This window comes from Meles meles, chromosome 1 (genome assembly GCF_922984935.1).
Source record: "Meles meles chromosome 1, mMelMel3.1 paternal haplotype, whole genome shotgun sequence".
NCBI classification, from domain to species: Eukaryota; Metazoa; Chordata; class Mammalia; order Carnivora; family Mustelidae; genus Meles; species Meles meles.
In genome coordinates this window covers 135,462,536-135,483,986 of record NC_060066.1, presented here as the reverse complement: position 1 = coordinate 135,483,986, position 21,451 = coordinate 135,462,536, and the positions used below count along the sequence as shown (strand labels likewise).

General features: G+C 41.0%; 1 protein-coding gene across 4 annotated transcripts in view; it reads left to right on the top strand.

Moving 5' to 3' along the window:
- Window positions 1-21,451, top strand: part of TLCD4 (TLC domain containing 4) — a 109,738-nt gene that overhangs the window by 22,110 nt on the left and 66,177 nt on the right. The window contains exons 1-2 of one of the 4 annotated variants that reach the window (XM_045998757.1): window positions 14,063-14,417; window positions 17,237-17,313. The exons of 1 other annotated variant lie outside the window; for it this stretch is intronic. The gene's annotated coding sequence lies outside the window, so the exon portion shown is untranslated. Of the gene's footprint in view, window positions 1-14,062; window positions 14,418-14,783; window positions 14,871-17,236; window positions 17,314-21,451 lie in introns of those variants that run through there. 2 more of the 4 variants (XM_045998740.1, XM_045998765.1) reach the window with 2 other exon arrangements.

Here is a 21,451-nt window from a genome sequence, read left to right as displayed (position 1 = left end):
AAAAGGAAAGGCAAAGCAGTTCTTTAAATCACTTGATTGCCTTTTATTACCTTTGGGGAATTGCTCAGGATAAAAATGAGGGGAAGTATATCATTCTTTTGCTCTTTCCCTGTGTAGATATAGATTATCAGTTATGACTCTCCCTGAGCTGTAGAGCTTTGAATTCTGAAAGGAGTTCCTTGGCAAGCTGAGGAAAGGGGGGACAATATGTGAGGGAGAAAACATTCAGAGCACGTGACCTTGGCAGGGTATGGCGTTAGGAGCAAAGAAACGCAAGATAGACACTCTGTCCCCAAGCCACTGAAATTCCAGGTATCTTTAGTGATTGAAGTTCTAGAACAGTTGTGAGACTCTTAGTTGTGCTCTGGACTCTAATGGACCATAGTGTTGCCTTTTCCTTTGGTGCTGGGCTTTGATAATGAGGTACTTGTCCAGAGCCCTGCTAGACTTGGGATGAAGATATGGTCTTATTTTTTTCTAAATTCAGAAAATATTTAGTATTTTCTTCCTGATGATTATAATGGAGGTAAACTAGAAGTTGCAGGAACAAGCCTGGAGCAAAAGAGACTAGATGGTGCTCGTTCCTCCAGTACAGACGGGGAATGCTTTTGTGGGGCAGGAATGGAGTCAGAGGGGACTCAGTTGTTGGAGGGTCCTGTAGCCTTGCAGAGACATTGAGAGCCACTGAAGGTAGTATTCCATCTGCAAACTGGTTATTGCCAAAGGTCTAAATTCTGAAGACTTCAGCTTAGATCTAAATATTTAGGGAATAAAGCAAGTTTCCTATTTACATCAAAAGAAATAATTTTTATGCTAAAAAATTTGGACATTTCCTTTCAATTTGGTGTATATAGTATTTTTGTGAAATGCTTGATTTATGTTTTTGAGAGGAGAATTCAGTGATTAAGTTAAATATCCTGATCGTCTTTTCGTTATTGATATTATAGTTTCTAATATGTTACAGTAATTGGTACTAATGGTAAACATTTTCCTTACCCCACAATCCATTTCTTCCTACTTTTTGGTTATTAAACATTATGTTAGCATTTGGGGAAATGCCACATGTTGTTGTGAAACATATTTGACAAAGTTTGAAGATTTTTCATTGTAACAGTCTTTCAAACGTTGTTTTTTATGTTGTATTTTCTCCAATGAGAATTTTAAAATCTGGGACTAGAACCATTCCTTTCCTTGTGGAAAATACAATTCCACAAGATGATTTCTTTTTAATTAAAACTTCTTTTTAAAATAAAAAAACTTCTTAGTATATTGTAAAGTATAATAAAAGTATTTTGAAAAGAGATGGCAATTTTTGAAAACTTCCTTGCTGGAGGGTAAAAATGTGTTGTTTTTACCAAAAGGAAAAGAACACAGACCTCAAGATTAAGTGGGAGATGTGAATGCAGATATACATTTTCTTGATGCTTTTAACTTTGTGTATAGAGTGTCTAAAAACAGGAACTTAATGATGAACATGATTTAGATGTACGGGAGTGGATTCATTATAATAATACTATATTGTATGAAAAATCATCATAATGACATTAAGAAATCAATTTGATTGATTGGGACATGTAAGGGGGATAATATATATATTAAAAATAGTCTCATGAAAATTTCTCATTTTTCTCTTTTTAATAATTTTTAGGATAGATCATATGAGTAATGCATGTGAACATATGTGACCAATGAAGTAGTAAATTTACATCACTACAGAAATTTGATTTGGAATTGAGTATGTTTGTCAGAGGATGGATGGGGTAGGAGATGTTTATACTAAGGAATATTTCTAAGTTCTAAAATTATATTTCGCTAAAGGCCTATGGGAACAGCTTATGAATTATTCAGCTATCGACTTTATTTTTTAAAAAACATACTTGTTCATAGAATAGGATAGGGAATATATTCTGATTTTCATCATGATACATGGGTTTTTCATGTTTCAAAACATCAAGCATAAATTTTATTTTGATAAGCGATAATACACTACTGTTACCCAGTTAAGGTCTATCTGCCTTGTTAATGAAGTGTTTGGGATCTAGAATTTAAAAAAAAAAAGACACAGCTTCATAAATTTCCCACTTTTCTCCAAAGTGATGGTGGGTTGTCCCAGTGTGAAGAGAATGTATTGAGAAGTAAATGCTCCAAAGTCAGAATAGTGGGAAAATAGAATAACAGTCTATCTTTGGACATGATTCTTTATATGGAAAACCCCAAAGACTCCACCCCCAAACTACTAGAACTCATACAGCAATTCAGTAACGTGGCAGGATACAAAGTCAATGTACACTAATCAGTGGCTTTCTTATATGCTAACAATGAAAATACGGAAAGGGAAATTAGAGAATCGATTCCATTTACTATAGCACCAAGAACCATAAGATACCTGGGAATAAACCTAACCAAAGAGGTGAAGGATCTGTATTCGAGGAACTACAGAACACTCATGAAAGAAATTGAAGAAGACACAAAAAGATGGAAGACCGTTCCATGCTCTTGGATCGGAAGAATAAACATTGTTAAAATGCTTATACTGCCCAGAGCAATCTATACTTTTAATGCCATTCCAATCAAAATTCCACTGGTATTTTTCAAAGAGCTGGAGCAAATAATCCTAAAATTTGTATGGAATCAGAAGAGACCCCAAATTGCTAAGGAGACGTTGAAAAACAAAAACAAAACTGGCGGCATCACGTTACCTGATTTCAAGATTTACTACAAAGCTGTGATCACCAAGACAGCGTGGTACTGGCATAAAAACAGACACATAGACCAGTGGAACAGCGTAGAGAGCCCAGATATGGACCCTCAACTCTATGGTCAAATAATCTTCGACAAAACAGGAAAAAATATACAATGGAAAAAAGACAGTCTCTTCAATAAATGGTGCTGGGAAAACTGGACAGCTATATGTAGAAGAATGAAACTTGACCATTCTCTTACACCGTACACAAAGATAAACTCGAAATGGATAAAAGACCTCAAGGTGAGACAGGAATCCATCAGAATCCTAGAGGAGAACATAGGCAGTAACCTCTTTGATATCAGCCACAGCAACTTCTTTCAAGATATGTCTCCAAAGGCAAAGGAAACAAAAGCGAAAATGAACTTTTGGGACTTCATTAAGATCAAAAGCTTTTGCACAGCAAAGGAAACAGTGAACAGAACAAAAAGGCAACCCACGGAATGGGAGAAGATATTTGCAAATGACAGTACAGACAAAAGGTTGATATCCAGGATCTATAAAGAACTCCTCAAACTCAACACACACAAAACAGATAATCATATCAAAAAATGGGCAGAAGATATGAACAGACACTTCTTCAATGAAGACATACACATGGCTATCAGACACATGAAAAAATGCTCATCATCACTAGCCATCAGGGAGATTCAAATTAAAACCACATTGAGATATCACCTTACACCAGCTAGAATGGCCAAAATTAGCAAGACAGGAAACAACGTGTGTTGGAGAGGATGTGGAGAAAGGGGAACCCTCTTACACTGTTGGTGGGAATGCAAGTTGGTGCAGCCACTTTGGAGAACAGTGTGGAGACTCCTGAAGAAATTAAAAATAGAGCTTCCCTATGACCCTGCAATTGCACTACTGGGTATTTACCCCAAAGATACAGATGTAGTGAAAAGAAGGGCCATCTGTACCCCAATGTTTATTGCAGCAATGGCCACGGTCGCCAAATTGTGGAAAGAACCAAGATGCCCTTCAACGGACGAATGGATAAGGAAGATGTGTTCCATATACACGATGGAGTATTATGCCTCCATCAGAAAGGATGAATACCCAACTTTTGTAGCAACATGGACGGGACTGGAAGAGATTATGCTGAGTGAAATAAGTCAAGCAGAGAGAGTCAAGTATCATATGGTTTCACTTATTTGTGGAGCATAACAAAGAACATGGAGGACATGGGGAGATGGAGAGGAGAAGGGAGTTGAGGGAAATTGGAAGGGGAGATGAACCATGAGAGACTATGGACTCTGAAAAACAATCTGAGAGTTTTGAAGGGGCGGGGGGTGGGAGGTTGGGGAACCAGGTGGTGGGTAAAAAGAAGGGCACGTATTGCATGGAGCATTGGGTGTGGTGCAAAAACAGTGAATACTGTTACTCTGAAAAGAAATAAAAAAAAAAGAAGTAAAATATTTCAAATGCCAAAAAAAAAAAAAAAGTCTATCTCTGGGATGAGGTTGGTTAATTTTAATTTACATATTTTATATGAATGAGGGCCATTTATAAGATGTACAGGTCATTTTTATATTTCTTTTTCTGTTACTTGTCTGTTAATGCCCTTTGTTTTTCTCTTGACTGGTCTTTTTCTCCTCAGTTTCTAGAAACTTGTTATTTATTAAGGAGATTAGCCCTTTATCTGTAATTTGAGCACCAAATCTTATTTTTCCCGATTTGTAATTTGTGTTCCAACTTTGTATATGTTATTCTTGTTATTTTTTAACCTCATAATGGTTTTTTATTCTTAGATTTATTAATATTTTGTACCTTCCAGATTTTGAATCATAGTTAGAAAGACCTTTCCGTTCCAAAGTAAGAAGAGAATTCAGCCATATTTTCTTATAGTACTTTGAGTGTTCATACTTTAATTATTTGACCCATTTGGAATTTATCTCATGTAATATGAGATATAGATTTAACTTAATTTTTTCCAGATGATACACATTTATTAAAAAGTCCATCTTATCTCACTGACTTGAGATGCCACTTATTTGGATCTATTTCTGGGTTTTCTATTCAATTCCATTAGACTATTCAAATGGCAATCCCAGCATGCTTCATTATCGAGTTTCTATAATTTTTGTTTAAATATATAGAAAACTGTTCTTCCTTTTCAGAAGAGTTTTACTGGCTATTATTGCTTGTTTACTTTTTCTTACAAGCTTTAGAATCAGCTTGTCCTCTTCCAGAAAATAGCCTCTTGGTATTTTCATTATGATTGCAATAAATTTAAAAATTAAAATTTAGGGAAAATTGACATACATTGACTTCTCCTACCTAAAAGCATGGTCCATCTTTTCATTTATTCAAGTCTACTTTTAGATTCTGCAGGAACATTTTAAAGTTTTCCTCATACAAGATTTGCATATTTCTTATTAAATTTATTCCTAGGCACTTTACATTTTTTGCTGTAATTGTAAGTGGAGTCTTTTCTTTCTTTTATTTTGTAAGGGGGTATTGTGTGTGTACAAATAAACACATGTGCATATATGTATGTATATATACACACACATATATACACATTTACATATATTTCACAAATTGCCATAAATTAATTTTGTATCCTGTTTCCATACTTAATTTTCTATTGTTTATATATTTTCTCAGTTGATTTTCTTGGGTTTCCCAGGCATATAATCATACAATCCACAAAAAATGACAACTGCATACTCTTTTTTCCCAACAATTATATTTTTACCTTCTCTCTTTCATTAGTTCCCTTGATTAATACTGCAAGTGTCTCTGTATTAGCAGTGGGATGGTGGGTATCCCCTTGTTCTCCTCTTGATATGAGCAGGAACCCTCCAATATTTCCCCATTCAATCTAAACTAGCTTTGAATCTTAGAATTAATTTCTAGTCAGACATTACTTCTTTGCTGTACCTGGAAAACTGACAATTTGGCCCAACAGTAAGGTCCATAAATATTTAGCAGTAATGGATTGGTAAAATACAATATGGCGCATCCTTTGAATGGAATAGTTGGAGCAATTACAAAATAATGTGTATGCTTTAGTCCTTTTTGTTATTGTTTTAAAAAAAATCAAAGTATATACAAGTAGACATGGAAAAGTATCTGGGAGGATATTCAACAAACTGGCTTAGAAGTTATAAATATATTATTGCAGCATTATTTAAAGTAACCAAAGTAAGGAAGCAACCTGAATGTCCACTGATAAATGAATGGATAAAGAAGATGTGGAATATCACTTGGTTATAAAAAAGAAGGAGATTTTGCCATTTGTGACAACATGGATGGACCAAAGGGTATTATGCTTAGTGAAATAAGTCAGATAAAGACAAATACCATATGATTTCACTTACATGTGAAATCTAAAAAACCAGCCAGCCAAACAAAGCAAAACCACATCCATAAACACAGAGAACAAACTGATGGTTGCCAGAGGTGGGGGTGGGCAAAATGGGTAAAGAGGAATGGGAGATACAGGCTTCCAGTTATGGAATGAATAAGTCACGGCAACGAAAGGTGAATTGAATGAATGTTATGAAATGAAAATCATAAGGGATATAACCAAAGGTATTGTAATAGTGTCATTTGGTGACAGACGGTAACTACACTTATGGTGAACATAGCATAATGTATAAAGTTGAATCACTGTGTTGTACATCTGAAACTAATGTAACATTGTGTATCAACTGTGCTTCAGTAAAAAAGAAAAGAAAGGAATAAATAAGATTATAGAACAGAAAAATTTATGGGCCCAGCACGTAGAACAGAAAAATTTATGAACATAAACTATTGAGTGTTAATATCAATTTCTACTAATCTGTAAAATTTTAAAAAAAATTCATGAAACTATTTTGGCACAATTAGAAAACAATTTAGAAATTTAAGAAAAATAGATGGACATTTTTCCCCTTCTCTGTTCTGGATCCCTTTCTGTTATTAAAATTTATTTTGTTTATCCTGATTTTTTGCAAAGTGGGACTCATAGTGTAGATAGTGCAGAAAGAGGTTTACAAGATATAATCCAGAAGGAAAAAGAAAAGAGGAGAAAAGTCCACAGTCGATGAGAGATTTCAGTAAATTTTGGAAGCCAGAAGTTGGATGGAATAGAAATAATTGACTTGACAAAGTGGAAGAAGGGCTAATCCGAATGCTTTGAGGAGCCTTAGCACATGGCGGTCAGCGTACCATGGAAGGCAGGGGTGAGGTACAAGCCTGAAGAAGGAGAATTGCCCTGAAGTTGTTTACAAAGCTCTTGGATGCCACTGGGTCTCTTCTTGCCCCTCATACAGCCATTGTGCATTCATGCGTGTCATACTGCCTGTACTACCACTAATACAATCCCTCTGTGAAGTATGCAGTTTCTTTTCTGGAGAAAGGGGTTTATCTTTTGATGGAAAATTCCTGTAACAAAAGGTCTGATCAGAGAATGGGAAAGAAAGATGTGTATTTTTTTTTTTTTAAAGATTTTATTTGTTCATTTGACAGACAGAGATCACAAATAGGCAGAGAGGCAGGCAGAGAGAGAGGGGGAAGCAGGCTCCCTGCTGAGCAGAGATCCTGATGTGGGGCTCGATCCCAGGACCCTGAGATCATGACCTGCACCGAAGGCAGAGGCTTTAACCCACTGAGCCACCCAGGCGCCCCATGTATTTTTTTAATGATAATGCAGTATTTTATTTATTCAGTCTATTAATAACTAATATGTGAAAAAATTTATAAGATTAATGGAATTTAAGAGAAGCTTTTTATATTTCAGTATCAATTACTAATAAGATAGTCAAAATAATTATGGTCAAAATGATTATATCAAAAACTTAAAAAAATAAGTGTTTGATGTTAGTCTACATACAATTCCATTTTTAGCATAAAGTTATTTGGCTGCAAGAAAGAACATTTGGTTTACTTCACTAATAGGAATATCCCTTAATGCTGGAACGGCCTCTTCTACTTTCTGGCTTTCTTCTACTGTTGATATTTAGCATAGTTATCTATGATTGTATGAACGGAGTTCAGTGAAGAGGTACTCATCATGTTTATTCCAGATAAGAGTACATAACTTGTCACTGTAGTAATGAGGAGGTGGACAGGCTGTGCAACCGCCCAATATTTTTGAGGTCAGTAGGTTAAGCCTAAGGAGTTTAGCCAAGGTTCAGGAATAAAAGCTCACACCACCCATAGTATGAAGTCAAATTGGGAGCTTAAGAAAAGAACAAAGGGGTGTTTGGGTGGCTCAGTGGGTTAAGCCTTTGCCTTTGGCTCAGGTCATGATCTCAGTGTCCTGGGATCGAGCCCTGCATCAGGCTCTTTGCTCAGCAGGGAGCCAGCTTCCCCCTCTCTCTCTGCCTGCCTCTCTGCCTACTTGTGACCTCTCTCTCTGTCAAATAAATAATAAAATCTTTATAAAAAAGAAAGAAAAGAACAAAGCCATAAATCGCTCTTTCTGGTAATAGTGATGGTAAATTTCCCACCATTTTCCTTGTGGCTTTAGACAATCTGTGGAGAAGAAACAGAGTCATCATCAGTGATTCGCTCCCCTTCATCACTGGCCTGTTGTAGCCTCATCAGTTTGCTATGGGCACTGCTTCTGCAGATTTTTTTCCCAGGCTAAACCACTGCACCCTGCCATCCAGTGCCAAAAATATGTTTGAAATACAAACCTACTTCAGAGGTAAAGCTGAGTAATTCTCCTGGTCCACGATTTCTCAATCTTGGCATGACTGACATTTGGGATTGGAAATTCTTTGCTGTGGGAGGCTGTGATTGTGACATGGTAGCACCCTCCCTGACCTCTACTCCCTAGGGGCTCATGCGTCTCCCCCTTCCCTGTGATGACAGCCAAAAGCATCAGCAGACATTGTCAAATGGCTGGACTGGGAAGAACCAACACCTCCCACCCCTCCCCAGTTGAGAACCTCTGTCTTAGACATTAGATAATAGAAAAGATGGGGTGCCTGGGTGGTTCAGTTAAGCATCTGACTCTTGATTCCAGCTCAGGTCTTATCTAAGTGTCCTGAGTTCTGGCCCTGAGTTGGGCTCAATGCTTGGTGTGGAGTCTACCTAAATTAAAAGAAAAGAAAAGAAAAGAAAGCTGTAGAGATAATCAGTGGGATAAAAGGACCATCGATCTGGAGAATAATGAAGTTCCAACATCCAACATTCCAACATGACTAAGAGTTCACAAAGAGAGAATATAGAAAATGAGAAGGAGGAAATTAGCAAAATAATAATAATAATAATAATAAAATATTTGCAGGTAACATTGAAAGTACCCCTGAGGGTCTAGCACAATCCAAGAAAAAAAGGCCCATTCTAAGGCACAAGGCACATCATTGTGATATTGCAGACTGTAAAGTTAATGGGAAGATTCTAGAATGAAGAATAGACCAGATACAGAGGAAGGGAGACCAGGAAGGCATTAGGCATTTATTTCAGGGGCGATTCTGGAAGTAAAAGACAATGGAACAGTGCTTTAAAAATGCTGGGGGAAAATGATTTTCAACTTATCCAAATTATCAATTGAGGATGAGAATAGAATACAGACATTTTCAGACATGCAAGCACACTAAAAAAATTTGCCTTCTATATACATGCTCTGAGTAAACTACTGAAATCTGTGCTTTAGCAAAATAAGAGAGTGAATTTCTTTTTTTTTTTAAGATTTTTTTTTTTTTTAATTTATGAGAGAGAGCAGGTGTGTGCGCCCAAGATGGGGGAGTGGCAGGCAGAGGGAGAAGCAGGCTCCCCACTGAATAAGGAGCCCAACATGAGATTATTACCCAGGACCCTGGGATCATGACCTGAGCTGAAGGCAGTTGCTTAACCAACTGAGACACCCTGGTGTCCCAAGAGAGTGAATTTCTAATGTTTGGGCATTGGAAGATACAAGGGCATTTGTTAGATATGTTGAAGCATCTGGATAAAATTTGGGTTGGATACATTGACAAAAAAAAAAAAGTGAAAACAGAAGGCAATTACTAACTCCAGGAACAACAGAGGAGATTTTCAAGAGAAGCACTGTCATGGCATCTTACTTGATTCAACAATGCACCGTATTTACACTGACAGGATGATAAAAACACAAATTATTGATTTGAACAGAAGTTGTGATGTAGGTGTGTGAGAAGGAGGGGTGAGGGCAAAGTGGTAATGGTGGTATGTGTGAAAGGGCTAAATCCTCAAATACCATGACAAGAAGCAAATAAATAATGTCTAAAAATGGAAGTCAGGAAGCACTGGTATAAGCATATTGTTAAGAAATAACCTAGTAGGGTTATGTAGAACATGGGGTGAAGCCAGGTTGGGGGAAGTTGGAAAAGGGGCTGATCGGAATCGAGTGTTTTTGTTATAAGCCTTTATGGACTATTTGAATTTTTACTTATATGTTACTTTCATTAAAATAAAAATGCAAAAAAACGATGCACACAAGAATAATACATACATATTACAGGAAAAAGAGCATTAAATAAGATAGGCAAAAAGAATCAAAAGACCTAAGGATTTCACCCACCCAGAGCTATCCATTGGTAATATCCTGAAATAGTTTTTTCTTGAAAAATTCTGAAAAACAAATGAAAGGACTTTATTTTTAAAGATTTTATTTATTTATTAGAGAGAGAGAGAGAGAGAGAGAGACCTCCAGTGCACAGGCAGGGGGAGTGGCAGGCAGAGGGAGAGGGAGAAGTGGGCTCCCTGCTGAGCAGAGAGCCTGATGGGTGGGGAGGGCTTGGTGACCTGAGCTAAAGGCAGCTGCTTAACTGACTGAGCCACCCAGGCATCCCAAAAGAACTTTTAAATACTAAAAACAAAACAACAACCAAAAAACCCCTCACAAATTCTTGATACATTAAAATCAACAATAATTTAAAAAGTAGTGCCTGGGTTATTAATTTTGAAATCAATCTTTTTGATCAAAATGCTTGGTGTTTTGTTATCTTCACTAACAGAGCAGGGTGGAGAATTGAGGCAATCTTCCAAAATACTTCTGCAATAATTATCTTGTTACTTTAGAAAGAAGCAGCTTTTGGTCTTAGTTTTCTAAACAATTGCCTCTATTTGGTTTAGGAATTTTTGGAAACAAATTTATCAGGAAAATTTGTCTTCAACAAATGGTATTGGGAAAACAGCACAGCTCCATGCAAAAGAATGAAACTGGATCACTTTCTTACACCATATACAAAAATAAGTTCAAAATGGATTTAAGACCTAAATGGGAGACCTGAAACCATAAAAAATTCCTAGAAGATAACACAGGGAGTAATTTCTCTGACATTGGCCATAGCAACATTTTTCTAGATATGTCTTCTAAGGCAAGGGAAACAAAAGCAAAAATAAAGTACCGGGACTACATCAAAATAAAATGCTTCTGCACAGCAAAGGAACGGGTCAACAAAACTAAAGGACAACCCACTGAATGGGAGAAAATATTTAAAAATGACATATCCAATAAAGGGTTAGAATTCAAAATACGTAAAGAACATATACATCTCAACACCAAAAACCCAAATAATCCATTAGGAAAGGGCAGAAGACATGAACAGACATTTCTACAAAGAAGACGTCCGGATGGCCAACAGACACATGAAAAGATGCTCAATGGCACTCATCAGAGAAATGCAAATCAAAACCACAATGAGATATCACCTCACACCTGTCTGAATGGCTAAAATCAAGAACAAAAGAAACAACAAGTGTTGGTGAGGATGTTAAGAAAAAGGAAACTTTGTGCATTGTTGGTCGGAATGCAAAGTGGTGCAGCCATTGTGGAAAACAGTACAGAGTTGCCTCAAAAAAATAAAATTGAATTACTGTATGATCCAGTAATTCCACTACTGGTATTTAGCCAGAGTATGAAAACACTCATATGAAAAGATATGTGCATCCTTATGTTGATTGCAGCATTATTTACAATAGCCAAAATATGGACACAACCCAGGTATTCCATAGATGAATGGATAAAGGAGATCTATGTCTGTGAGGATGGGTGAAATAAGTAAGGAGGCTTAAGAGTATACCTATGATGAACAATGAGTAATGTATATAATTGTTAGGCACTATATTGCTTACCTGAAGTTAATATAACACTGTACATTAATCATATTGGAATTAAAAAAAAACTCAAAACACATACACACAGAAAGAAGATACATAGAAACAAATATAACAAACCATATTTCCTGTCTAGAGCATATGCAAAAAAATTTTTTATCAGGAAAATTTGCCTCAAAAATTCTGTACTTTCTCTCTCTCTCTCTCTCTCTCTTTTTAAAGATTTTCTTTATTTGACAGGTCACAAGTAGGCAGAGAGGCAGGTGGGGGGGTGGGGGGGGAAGCAGGCTCCCTGCTGAGCAGAGTGCCTGATGGGGAGCTCCATCCCAGGACCCTGAGATCATGACCTGAGCTGAAGGCAGAGGCTTTAACCCACTGAGCCACCCAGGTGCCCCAGTTGTTCTCTTTTTAAAGAAAGAAAAATAATTTCATTTCTCTGAACCGTTTCAGTGAGCTAAAGTATAAGAAGTGCAGTTCAGCTTTGATATCTCACAGTTAACAAGCAGAAAAACTCAAGATAGTAAATAACAGAATTTGGGGAAACTGTCCTTGGAAAGAGAGGATTGGTAAAATGAAGTTAAGAATAATTAGAAATCTAAATGTGAATAATAAAAGGAATATTTTTAAGGAAATTAAGCTGCATTACAATTTTGATTAAAAAATATGCAGCTGATAGTTTCCTACCTCCTAAGTTCATTGAGTTTTGATTAGTTTAAAAGATTCAAAATTCTACTGATATTTACTGAATTCCTTTCCTTATCTCAGACCTTGTCCTTGATGTATTCGCTTACATGCTCTGTATAATCTCGCAACAATCCTGCAGATTTAATGGTGCATTTGTGGAGGCCTGACATGAAGGAATATAGTGGGACATAGAGTATAGAGTGGATTTTTGTGGGTTTGCAGGGTTTTGGCTGCTGCTATGGGTGTAAGAAAATACGTGTATTAAACATAATGATGGTGTATTTATCAGGAAAAAACCCCCAAACTATTAGCCACTGGAGACAAGCACAGGGGAGGGGCTGGAGGTGATATGCGGAGGCAGAGTCCGGAGTTGACATGTGCAGTCTGTACACCTAGGGCTTACCCCACAGATGAGCACACACAGCCATCTTGTCCCTGCAGAGTTATGATCTAGCCACGTGAATGCATAAAGCAGGTGTGGGGCAAACCAAAGTTGTCAAGGACGGAGGACCTTGTGAAGAAAATACAGTGGAACAGGTTGTGGTCAAAGGGCACTCCTGAGAGTCTTGGGGAGAGAAAGGAGAAATTCACTCAGGGCCTGCAGAATCTTCTACACTGCTTGCCTGCAGGCAGGCTGCTGTCTGTAGGGCAGAATAGGTTTTGTCTTTCTAGGTCAGTCTGAGGTATGTTTACCAAGACTGGGGTCTCCAGGGCTAACTATGAATTATTATCCCCATTTTAGAAATGAAGAAATGGAGCCTCAGTGAGGTTCGGTTAGCTAACATGTATTTGTGTGTATGAAGTATTAGGTAAAACATATTAGCTCCATTGATAGGCATTACAAATAACTGCCCTACATTATTAAGAGTGGTGCTTACTAATTAACATTAGAAGCCACATCTTCTAATTTTTTGAATACTTTTCGCAAATTTTAACAGCCTAAATATACCTCTTCATTATTTTGTTTTATTCAAACCAATTCCATCCTGTTAATCCAGAACATTTGAAGGTTTTTGAGGCTATACACAGCAGGTCAGAAGAGCTACTATTGAATGGCAAACTTTAGGCATTGGGCAACTTGGAAATATCCACCAGCATCAAAAATTCAAATCCTATTACCCCACCCTGACAGCAGGCCCCCATGTTGGGTGTAGGTGGAGTGCTAGTGCACTCTACAGTGTTTTTCAGGGATTCCGGAGGAGGCTGCTCCAAGAGAACGGGCCTGTTTCACACACGCCCCCTACCCAGTTTGGAATGCACCTGCAGTCCCTAGCAAGAACTGGGTGGACCTGGCTTTGGCTAAGCCAGACGTGGCATGAAAAATCCGCAACTGTCTTTTCACCTCCTTTCTTTTATTAATACAAATTCATAATCTGAAAAGAATTTCGGTTACGTGGTGAGCCCAGGTACTGGCCGCTGCGGAAGCGGACTCAGACCGTTCTCCCCACTTGCTAGTTTCGCGCCTTGCTTTGGGAAGCGGAGGAACCGCACGCCCTGTCCCTGGCGAGGTGTGTTCTTCCAGAATCCCATCGCAGCCCTCCTTGGGTGTTCCCGTTTCGGAGCCCTTTCCGGGACCCAAGTCCAGCTCGCTAAGGTCGGCCCTACAGCGGCCTCGGGGCCCCGCCCACTTTGGCCGCGGGTCGCAGCCGCCACGAGCCGGAGTGGGAGCCGGAGCCGGAGCCGGAGCCCGAGCGGCCGCGGCCCCTTTAAGGAGCCGCTCTGCGGTAACCCGAGCCCGCAGTCCGGGCGGGCGCGGCGGCCGCGGCGGTAGCTGTAGTCTCTGTGACTGCTTCTGCGAACGGCCCGGGGCCCCGCGGCTCCCCTGGCTCCCGCCGAGCATCTCGTGGGGCGACTCTGGCCGACGCCAGCCCTAGGGCCGGGCCAGATGACCAGGTTTCTGTAACCACCCGCCGTCCTCCCCGGCCCGGTGCAGCCGTCGCCCGCGCGCGAGTCGCCCCGGGACCCGGCACAGGTGACGCTGTTTGGAAGGGGTTCGGGAAAAGGGCGGGCTCGCTTTTGCCCCGCGGTTTCCCAGCGCCGCTGGGCACGGCCCGCGGGCAGGGGCGCCGGGGCTTCCCGCCCCCGGCCTAGCGCGGCCGCGGGCTACTGCGCTGGGAGCTGGGTGGGCGTCCCGAGCGCGGAGGCGGCCAGGGGCGCCGGGGCGGGCTGCAGCAGGTGTGTGCGGCCGCGCAGCATCCTCCCGGCCCCGCGGGCTCCCGCGCCGCTCGCGGCGCTGACGGTGTCCCGGGGCCCAGGGCCCCGCGCCGCCCGTACGCCCGGCGTTCCGCTGGCGCCCCCGGGTGCGTGATTCGCGCTGCTGGGTCTGCCCGGGGAGCCTCCCGGCTCTCAGCCCAAAGGGGTGGGTGCGTGGGGCAGCCAGGGAAAGCTTTCTTGTTAGAGGCCGGTACACAGGTGCATCAAGTGGGTAAGTCTCCCCTCTCCCACCCCTCCCCCATCTAAATAAAACAAGACGCTTTTATCACCCTTGTAGTTCTCAAGTGCGTCCCATTTTTAGCCACCTCATGCAGAATAGTAGTGGGAAAGGGACTGGGCGCTATTTACAGCTCTACCATTGTAACCCCAGCAAGTTTATTAAACCGAGAACCTCGGTTTACCCAGCCATGAAATGGGATTCCTGCAGCCCCAAGAGGTGGAAAAACCTCTGTGAAAGTACTTTGAGTTGTCGAAGTTCACTAAAGGGTCACTATTGCTGGCCAGTACGTTTTCCCCCCTCAGTTGTATACATCTGAGTGTTAATGTAGCACACATTTTTATGTGAAATTATAAAATTGTTCCTAAAGAGTGATCTTTGACAGTGTTTAAATGAATCCAGTACCAGTTTGGGGACAAAATAGGAGAGTTTATGTGGTTATTAGGAGTTGATGTGTGAGGCAGGAAACAAGCTGTCATTTTAGTAAAGTCTTCACCAGTCATAAATGGAGTTGAGAAAAATCGATCTTGTTTTTGTGTGTGTGTTGAGAGAGATACTGCTGTGTGAGCCCATGGTATAGGCTGGAATGCAGATTCAACTTTCTGTGGCCAGTTAAGGTAATATGACAGAGAATCTCAGTTCCCTTCTAAGTGTGAAGTGGAGAATTTTACCCCCCCGGGTTAATCTTTTCCTTAAATTGTAGGGATGGAACTAAATTAGAAAAGTGGACTCCTGCCATGCTAGAAAATTGGAAAGAATGGCTCCAGAAACTGTGGACTTTAGTCGACTTGCCACCTCCCCCTCCTGTGCTATCAGATGACCCTGAGAATATATTTACAGAGTACTACTTTTATTTTTACTCCTGCAACTCCTTTTGCCACAATACCTCCCTCCAGCTCTGGAATCCTTACTGTGTGATCTTGTACACATTTTACCTGGAGCTGGGCACTTGGCATCCAGTGGCTCAGTCAGTTGTAATTGTTTACTCTATGAGCTTTCTGTTCCTAGTCCTTTGCCTCTAAGCCTCTTGACCTTGTTGGAAAGAATAATGGTTTTCCGTCACTAAAGCTGTGTACTTGGAGGTGCCTAGGAATGGCAATGGTCAAGGGCCAAAGCTAACCCAGAGAAGCTGGATCTTCTCAGTACCCCCTGGAGTATGGATGCCAGAGTTGGCTTGTCTTTTCCTTGCTTCTCTAAAATCTTAACCAGGGAGAGATTCATTTGATCACCAAGGGAAACAGAGGCCTTGGGAGCTGGAGCTGTGAGAGACATAATTCTGTGCTAGGTGGATGAAAAGCGATCCCAGGAAAGGAGTAGGGAGGAGGACATGGTGACTTGGGAGGGATGGAGGGCCTGCCTAATAATCGGGCAATCGGAGAAGTAGTGAAGGAGCCCTGTATCCCCGCACTAGGATGTGGGAAAGGGGTTGGATTGCAGAAGGAGGCTAGTAGTAGAGCTTCCAGGCCAATTCTGGAATGTGCCCTAGGTGAGACCTCCCCTTCTCCCTAGTTCCCTCTGAGTGTGTTTCTTGCCGTTCTGAGTCTAGTGTAGCCCTCTCCTCTCACCCTATGTTTATGTTCTACCCTGAAAGCCGGCATCTCAAGTATGAGCAGAAACCAAGGTTTCATAAGAAACCTTCAGACCTCAGTGTCTCCCTATTCCTTCTTCTCAAATTAGTAGCCCATATCCTACAGATGAAGGCTCCATTTAGCTTTGATATCTCTTGGTAGGTTAAAAAGTAGGATAGGCCTTTGGGCTGAAAAAAGTAAACTGAGCAGTCTACAGGAAGATATAGAAAACGAGTTTTTCTGTGGCAGAAGAGAATGAATGAATTGTCTGGGTGAGAATTGTGGGAGGGTGGACAAGGGAGGGCAGAAGCGGGGGTGGGGGTGGTAGAATTGTGCTGGACAGCTTGTGCCCTCATCCTTGAGAGGAAAGGATGCCCCCACGCATGTACAGCCACCTTGCTGTGCTTTCCCTCCTTCCATTTGCCTTGCAAGAGGAAGAAGATGGCAATATGGAGGTGGGGTAACCATCTGTTCTCGAGGACGGGAACCAGACTTTAACTCCCCACTCGGGCTGCATTCACCTGGCATCAGTATCAGGCACTAAATGTATGACACCAGAGAATGCATTACATCAGGAAAGCGAGGTTCATTTTGTAAGAAAACCTAAGGCATTGTGCGAGCGACTTTGGTGGTGTTTTTTCTTGTTGGAGATGAAAGGTAGCACACAAAGAAACCGAGTCCTACTGCTCTGAGGTTTGTTATTCATAGTGAGACAGTTGGATGTTCTGCAAGCAGATCCCAGACCTGAAAAGAAGGCAGGAATAGCAAAGGATCTTTTTTTTTTCCCCTCAGAACATTGGTCTGTTCAAGGAGAAGGCAATCCTTTGGATACATGAGAAGGAGCTTGTGAATCATTGTAAAAGGCCAAGGTTTGTGAAAACAGCGGGTGAAGAAGACAGCTGGAAGTCTGTTCAGAGCTTGGGCCAGCATGGGGAAGGGAGTTGCTGAGCAGTGGGACGGAGAGCAAGGGGGTAGTCTGACTAAGGGGACAAAGGCTTATCTAAAGCAGTGTTTCAAACGTTTCTGGATTTTACAACACAGTACAAAATGGGTTTTTTGCACTGCGACCCAGGATATAAGTAAGTATAGGTGCATCTGAAACCAGTTTCATGAAACAATATGTACCCTTACTGTATCGCATTCTGTTTTCTGTTTCTGTTTCTGTGCTTTCTGTTCCTGTTCAGTATTCTGAAAAATCCTCACTTGTTAGTAGACCAGAGTCCACTGTTAGGAAATCATTTGCCTAATGGGTAGATAAATAGGTTGCATTCAGGTTGGAGATGCTGGAGGGGAACACAGAATTGATTCAGAAATCGGGACCTCTGTTGGTGGGGACAGGAGATGGTGTGAGGACTCATCTGGTGTCACATGGGTGCAGGACTCACATTGGCGAAGGCAGCTGGATGGACAAGTGCAAAGGGGAAACTTCCTGCTGATTCTGTCCATTTCAAAGCAAAATAGTTGGTTTTGAGGAAAAAGGAAGCATGGAAGGAGTAAACTTGGGATTTGAAAACAGTGTCTTTAGAGCAGATTTCTCTCCATAGGTTAAGAGGACAAGTGGATCCAGAACAGATTGGCTGGTGGGTTTAGGCCATGTCCACTTTCATCAGCTGAATAGGGAACAGAGGGGCTCATAGTGCAGTGTGTGGGTTCATAATTCCTCTTACAGCTTTGAGAAGTTCTTAACAGAAGTAGGTGGGATGTGTTATTGCAAAACCCCATTGCTGATGAAACTCATTAGGAAATTAGCTGCGTTACAGAGGATTGGAATGTCTTCTCCTTACCTCGTGTAAAAGGGTTAGCTTATCAAAGCTTCCTTAGATGCCAGTTTCACCATCGAACTGGAATCCTTATTGATGGTCTTAAAAGCTTCTTGGGGAGCTAGGTGAGGCAGAAGCCAGCATCCAGCATCCTTGAGGAAATGTCCAGTAACCATGCCCTGGAGATAATCAAGGGCAAAGTTTATCTGCATGCTTTTGGTTGCCTTTTGGTAACAATTAACACCTGACTCATACGCCTGGCCTGTGACCGGTGAGTGAGCACAACAAAGTGTGGAGGGCAGCGAGCACAAAGTGTCACAGTTCACTGGGGTTGCTTGTTTACTTGCTTGTGTTTATCATCCACAATCTATCTAGTTGGATCCTCCCTTTGACCCATCCTTGCTTTGATTTTCTTACCTTAGGTGATATGTTTTCAGTGCTTCTAGTTCCTTCTCCTCAGCTGTCCTGTGCATATCTTGAACTTTCCCTAATGTTATCTCTGAGCTCTGGACTTATGGTATCCACCTGACTATTCCTATAGAGTCCATTGTTGGGATCCTGGCCCGTGCTGCACTCGTGTCTGCCGATCCTGCCGGGGCCACCTAGGAAGTAACCATTCATTGATGGGTTTATACATTGGTTTTGATTTGAGTTTTATATTTTGGGGACACGGAGAATCTGTCCTGGTCAAGTTAATGTAATTAGCTTTCTCCAGATTGGCTTTTAAAAAAACCTTCCAAAAGTACATTTGAAGGCATAGAAAACTTCTCCCTATTTGGTGAGTATTTATTGAGTGGAATGGGGGAAGAAGGAATTTTCATTTGGCGAAAAATTTAGAACAACTAAACCCTCTCCCTTTACAAACTTTTAACATTTTAGGGACATGATCACCAAACTAGTCTTGCTCAGTTAACATGTTTTGCTGTAACACATATAAAAAAACATTGAGATGATTAAGAATTTAAATGTTTTATAATTTGCTGTATGCTATTTTAAGGACTTAAAAAGACTGCAGCTGTGTTCTGATTGAGAAAGATCCTTTGCCTTTCCATATTTTAGCAACCTGTGTGTATGTCACTAAACAGATCAATTTCTTCCCTGCTTTGTGGAGGAATCCATGGCAGGATAAAGGCTCTAAGGGAGGGAGGCCAAGTTGTCCATAAGGAAGGCCTAGCCACAGAGCAAAGACTGCGTTTGGAGTGTTTGGAGGATCCCAGCACAGTATTTCCCAACCAAACCCTTGAGACATTGGACTTTTTGAGGATTCCAGAATGCTTTACAACCTGAAGACACTGCATGTTTTCTTCAGTGTTTTTTATTTCTTTATTACGAAAGTGAAGTTTTCTTGTCATAAATAACATAAGGAAAAACCATGAAAATAACCAATACTCAAGAATATGACAGTTTACTTCTTTCCCTTTCTCCAGCTCCCATTTTCCCTGATCTCATTCCCAAATACAGCCAGTTAGTCCTTCTTCTCTACAAATGTCAAAAAAGCCAGTTAGCTATTTATGAAAAATGTATTATTCCACTTCCTGCTCCTCCCCCCCGACCCCATAGCATGTGATGGGGTGAATGCCCTTTGGTATCATCTCATTTAGTTAAACGTCTGTTTAGCCTGTGATAGTGTGGCTGCACCAGCATATTTCATCATTCCCCTATCAGTAACCCTGAGAGCTGCTTCTGATGTTGTGGGAAACACCCTTGTACATGCCTCCTTTGACACATTCCTGTTTGGAGGATAAAAGATGAAATCTTTAGTAGACTGCTTATTTTAAAATTCAGTTAACAGAGTGCTGTCAGAATTTACTTATTCTACCATTTAATTCCCCCAAATCTATTCAACAGTGAAATGCTAGCACTGGACACTCTAAGGATTTCCTAGCAGGGCGGTGCACAGCCTTTGCTGACCAGGCTCATCATCTGGAGTAGGGGAACTAGGCATACACGTTGCTGATAGTATCTTTAGTTTTACTTATACCTACCCAATTCCAAAAGTGTTTTGGGATGGCTTACAAAGATGCACACAATAGGACAAGATACAGTAAATTTAGGATGAGAAAGAAATATAAACCAAAGGAAAATAAGAGGGAGTTATGAGTGAAGTTGGTTAGTGTACTTTGAAGTTCTGGCTATAAGTATTCCAGCAGCCTAAGAGAAGAAGCAAGCAGTCCACAACGAGCTTCAAGGTGTCCCGAAGAGAAACCAGATTGGAGAAATCCATCTGTTCCTGGTTCTAGGAGGCGAGAGAAACTTCCCCTTTGGATTTTCAGCCAGAAAATACTGCATCTGCAATGGCCAGCATTCTCAACAATGCGCCCAGTGTTGCACAGCAAAACCTAGCGACCTTGCCTTATGCGGCTGTTTCATACCATGTTCCTCTGTGCTAGTCAGGGGTCTCATGCCTTGGCAAGTCCTCAGTGAAAGGTCATTAGGGTGAGGGGGAAGTTCATGGGTTTAATCCAGAGAGAGCTATAAGAGGACAGATGAAAACAGCAATCTGGTATTGTTCTTAACAATTTTTTTTTCTATAAGGTAGTACCGAATATATCATTTGAGTAGAGTTTCTCTGAGTAGAACCCACTTGTCCAGGATTTCTAGGCTTCCAACTTACAAAGCAAGAAGTGAGGATGTTTATTTATTTTTAAAGACTTTATTTAAATTCCAGTTGCCATACAGTGTGTCCTGTTAGTGTCAGGTGTACCGTGTACTGATTCAACACTTCCGTACAGCCCCTGGCACTTGTCACGACAGGTGCACTCCTCAATTCCCCCATCACCTGTTTCACCCACCCTCTCAGCCACCGCCAGTGTATCAGAACTATAACAACGGATGAAATATTTTCCTCTTAAAAACATGCATGCACAAGTCTGTCGTTGGGCCATACAGGAAGGATGGCACATGTTCACATTGATGAGCTCCATGAGTGAGAAAGGCTCTGAGCCACCATTCCAAGAAATCTTGAGCTCTTCTCTGAGCTCTCCAATATTAGCGGGTTGTCCCATAGGAGAGTGTCAGCAGGACTCTGAGATCTACAGGTTGGGGTGGCATGACCTTATTTAGTGAAGCTGGGGAAGTTCAAGTGTCATGACTCACCTGAATCTGTGTTTCCATGGCCACATTCACTCAAGTCTTACCTCAGAGCATTGTCCCAGAACAGTTCTTTATTACCAAATCTATGGGTCAAGCTGAGGTACTTTTACAGTACCTCCCCTAATTTAAACTTGAGGTCACCCGAAGCTTCGTG